We start from the raw sequence: 5,214 nt of genomic DNA, 5'->3' as shown, positions 1-5,214 counted from the left end.
GTAATATTTTTATCATCCCTGTATGCATTTATTTTACTCGCGATAATCTGCTTCTTATCTACCGTCGTGGATCGTCGTTGTAATCGCGTCGACGATCGTTACATCGTATATGTTTATACCTACTAATTAACTATTTTTATCACAATTACGGTATTATTATTTAAAGCCGTTAGAGCGCCGGGCGAACTTTGCCGGAACACTTTGATAATCCGTTTGTTTCTGTACGAGAGCAATTATTAAAGATAATTCATGTATCCTATAACGGAACGTTATCCCTCACGAAATTTTCTTCCGATTATCCTTAACGAAAATTTTGCCGAGGAATTTATTTAATATAATGTTAGCAATTTTTTGAATTAAAAATTCTTTATTAAATATTAAACGTAATAAACCAATAAAACTTTTATCTTTAATTAATTTTAATTACTTTAAGATTGTGCATGCTTTATATTAGCTTTTATAAAATTATTTATATCAAATTAATTCAACCTAATCTAATCAACTTAATTTAATTTAATTAGGTTTCACTGAATAAACGATTTTTTGATATTAAAAATAAAAAAATTATAACAAATATAGCTAGTCGCGACTTTTCGTTAAGGACAAGTTTTCTTCGAGTGTAAATTTCTTGAAAGATACTTCTTATTTAGCACCTTCATATTATATTTTTTCGAGATAACTTGTATTGTATTATGAGAACCATCACATAATATTAACATCCATAACATTTTTCTCGTTGTTTTTATATTCCGCCTTTTTAATCTGCTTTGCGGTATTGCTTCAAATATCTTGTTCGCGTACATAGCAATCAACGAAATCGGCATCAAAGTTCCCGTCTCTACAAGTTTGCCGAATCGCTGGCGCCCGATTGGCAAGCGCAATGTCTACCGTTCGTCTTGGATCACTTTCTTGGCGCTTTTCGACAAACGCTATATATCTAATTAATTAACAGTATCGCTTATTGCTGCTGTTTTCGTGCATTGACTTGAAAGGTGACGCCTCTCTGAGAACGAACCAAGCTGCGTGTCGCGATAATCCTTGAACTGGATTGCTCGAAATCATGAGACAGATGTAAATTGAAAATATATATTAGTCTATATATATATATGTACACAAGTATATGTTAGTTATATGTATATAAAGATCTACCATAGAAACATAGGTAGCGAAATTATATCATATCCTAGTCCTCGAAATTAGACATTGGCTTTACAATCCTTAAAGCTTTTCTTTTCTTCCTACATCCATCTGTCTATTGTAATATTTGCGAGAGACAGATAGCTCTTACTTTAGCCATATTTGTTTTCGTAAAATAAATTACAAAAGCTAAAAAAAGAAAAAGAAAAAATACAGAGGAACCGAAAATCCGGGATCGAACGGAAATAAAGATAGACATTAGAAACAAAATAATTCATGGATTTATTAAAAATAACACAGAAGTTCGAAATGACACAACAAATCAGAACAATAAGCCGCGCTTAAACGGATTAAGACGTCTGACGATTATTGTAGCGTATCACAATCGCGGGAATATTTCTCGAAAATCGAGGATATAGGTACTCCCGATCTCGATCTTCGCAGTTCCCTCGACGATATTGCCAACGGTTTCCAAGGAAAGCTTCGCGTCACGTGGGATCACGATCGCTGTCAGAATAACTCTTTCGAGACATTCGCGCGTGAATATTCTCTTATGCACTTTTTTTTCTACTTATCACTCTATTATTGCATAAATATGTCTCACTAGCCGCTCAGCGGTATACTTTTTATCGTAATCTACCGTTATACTCTAAGAATTATAATGCATATAAATTGCATTCACCTTTCACCACTTATCTAACTAGAGCAATCCCTGAAAAAGCGTTGAAAACATATATATCGCATAATTTGTCGGATGAATAGTCTTCCGTATCAATTCCTAGATTGAAAAGTGATGCTCGTAATGTTTTTTCAGGGATTTCTTCAAGTGTCGAAGAGTATTAAATTAAATTAAAGCGATTTAAAAATAAACATTTCGCTAGACATATATGTATCATTTTTGTAAATATATTTGTAATTATTTTATAATTTTCGCAATTATTAGAATTTCTGTTGATCTGTTAAATCAAATTGACGAGCAAGATGGATACCTGGTGCAAATTAAAAGTATTACCACGTGACGCTACTTTTCCTGGCGAGTAGTTTCTGTGGAAATCTCTTTTTAGAAACTATTGTAATTGCGCACAAAATTCCCAATTCTTTAAAAGAAATCTTCTAATAACGATATTATGACTGTGTTTCGCCGTTTCTCAAAGAATTCCCAGAAACTTGTTCGCCGAGTATGAAATAGTCTAGACAAGGGCTTCAGCCCTAGACAGTGTAAGAAAATCCTGACTGGACCTTTCACAAAACAAAAATATCCATTTAAAATTATTTTACCAATTAATTTTCATCTTCCTATATTCATATAAGCACTGATATATGTATGAATATATAAATAACATAAATACAAAGCTTGCAATATTCAGATGAATATTGCGAGAGATTTGCATAAATATAAATCCATTATTACCACATACAAGGTCTGCCAGCCTTTCTTCCACTCTGTAAGTAAATCGTTAATTAGGGTTAATATTCAACGAAATAAGGTTCGACAAAAAAAAACATCCGTCTCCAGGATAACTTACTGCCTATTATGAATCGCGCGTCTAAATAAATATTAACGATCGATTGCTTCGCTATCGTTTTCACAGCTTTTAGGGACTACGCGTTACCTACGGGATAAAGCGCTCGAGGTGTGTTTTATTACACGGTAACCATAAGAGATGCGATTATCTTTGGGCAAATTGCTCGTAATTGATGTTGCGCGTGTATATAGGAGGAGAAATCATAATACCCATACCAACTATAGTGACATTCGTCGCTGATTCCTAAAACTTCGTTGCTAATTCAAAAGATGCAACGTCAATCACAATCGAAAAACATTTGCACTGCAATCACGATTCCCGATGAATAACCCAAGAGCATCGTTGCATCGTGGAAATTTTGACGTTTAATTGGAAAAATACTAATATCACTTATACTAAATCTAATTTCTAATGAAGAAGTGTAATATGCGAGTATGCAAATGCAAACGATTGACGAAGAATTTAATAGCCATCGAAATAAAACGGGACTGCAAAAAAATGATACAAAGCATACAAGCCACAAAACTACGATATGTAATCCTAACTCGAGGTCCTTCCCCCTCCGCGGTTACTTCGTTTCTGGCTTCGTAGAAAGCGATTAAAAACTACACCAAATCACGCAGCATCGTTCGACTTAGCGGCATCACTTTCCCTACTACGCTTAGGGATGCTCACTACTCACTACAATTGAAAGAAACGAAAGCGCACGACGAATGAAACAAATATCGCCAATTTTTGTCATTTTTATTCTTGACACTCCTCCGCTTTATTTATCTTATCTGTTCTCAAATTATTTATTGTACGTTCGTGTAAAAATGTACCGCTCGCGCGCGATTTAGCATACATGAGAATGTACACTGACCGGCAGGAATGCCTGGACATTTTGTTATATGTGTGTGTGTGTGTGTGTGTGTGTGTGTGTGACATATATGTATATGTATATGTATATGTATATGTATATGTATATATGCGTATGTATATGTATATGTATATGTATATGTATATGTATATGTATATATGCGTATGTATATGTATTATGTCCAGGCATTCCTGCCGGTAGAGTGTACGTGGAATATAATCTGTATAAGAAACTCGTTCGTTTCAATCATCGTGCGCCTTTGTTCGCCCAAATATTTCGATTAGCGTTCATTTGTCATTTACAAAGACGCGCACGGAGCGGTGGGAATTCAAGACGCCGCTCAAAAATTTCTTAAATCTCACAAAGCTCTTTTTATCTGTACGCTGTTTTACGACGAATAAAAATTTGTTTCCGTTCTGTTCTTAAAAATCTAGTTCCCATCGCCAGGTGCGCCAGAACAATACGATCTCTCTAATCCTTAACTCGCTAATTAAATAGATCTATTTATGCTTACGCATATTTTATTACCTATTATTATAAGGCATGGAGTATGTTACTTGTCCAGTCAACCCTCTATCTTTCCTTCCTTCCTTCTTCCAATTTCACAACTCTCGCTCGCTCTCGCTCATTCTCTCTCACTCTCTCTTTCTCTTTCTCTCGCTCACTTATAACTCCATCGTTCGATACCCTTTTTGTTTTTAAACCTACTCCGCGAGCTATCTATACGCGTAAATGTTGCAACGATCCCGTTCCTTTAAGGTATTCCTTTCATGACACCAAAGTCTTAAAAATTAACTGATTTTTTGGTACGAGAAAGTTAAAATGCATATCTTTACGCCAGAAAAGAATTAAACCACATTACCGAACATATAAAGAAGAATTATGACTTTGAAAATTTGATATTTTATATATGACGTTATCGAAAAAGTCTATTTTCTACATTTCAATGTAATACGTTGTTTATCAAATATCTTAAGATATTAAATATTAACTGCGCTACACACACATATTCGCTAAACTCTATATTTTCGATAGTGCCGATAAAAATACAGAGTCACCGAATATTTAAACAAAATATTTATGTTAAAAGTTGACTTCAAATGTGGTTTAAAGATGAATATTTTTAATGGCGACTTTCAAGGACGTATTTGGCAACGCTGCAAGCTGTGCGCTCATGTCACACTTCAGTCCATAACGTACGGTTTATTATCAACTTTTATTTTCACAACGTGTCCCTTATTTTTGCCAACATTACTCCTCACTTTATGTTTCTTATCTCTCATTATTATTATAAAATCTCTCTTTGATAAAAAGAAAATGTCACAATATTCTTTGATTAATGAACGTGACACTTACATTGACACTTTTGTTATCAACTTCACATTTTACACGCGGCGCCCTGAAAAGCGCAGCGTTGCCATATTGACATATTGTTCTGACAGTAAAATTTACCGAAAAATGAAAAATTTCTAAATACACATAATATTTTCACTTTTTTCTTATAATTGAACATAATAATCACGTATAACTTGATTTTATATCAGTTTAATGCAATATACAAGAGTTTGCTGAGGCCCTGCTTAAGCGCCTACAAAATACGCTCCTCCGTGAAAGGAATACCTTAATATTTTTCGTTGGAAATAATTTTTTTGTTTACGGTATGCTTATTGGTACACAGGTAAATATGCACAC

The sequence above is a fragment of the Temnothorax americanus genome, unplaced genomic scaffold, assembly GCF_048541705.1.
Source record: "Temnothorax americanus isolate GAGA-0224 unplaced genomic scaffold, ASM4854170v1 Scaffold3, whole genome shotgun sequence".
Lineage (NCBI taxonomy): Eukaryota > Metazoa > Arthropoda > Insecta > Hymenoptera > Formicidae > Temnothorax > Temnothorax americanus.
This window is presented reverse-complemented; position numbering follows the sequence as displayed.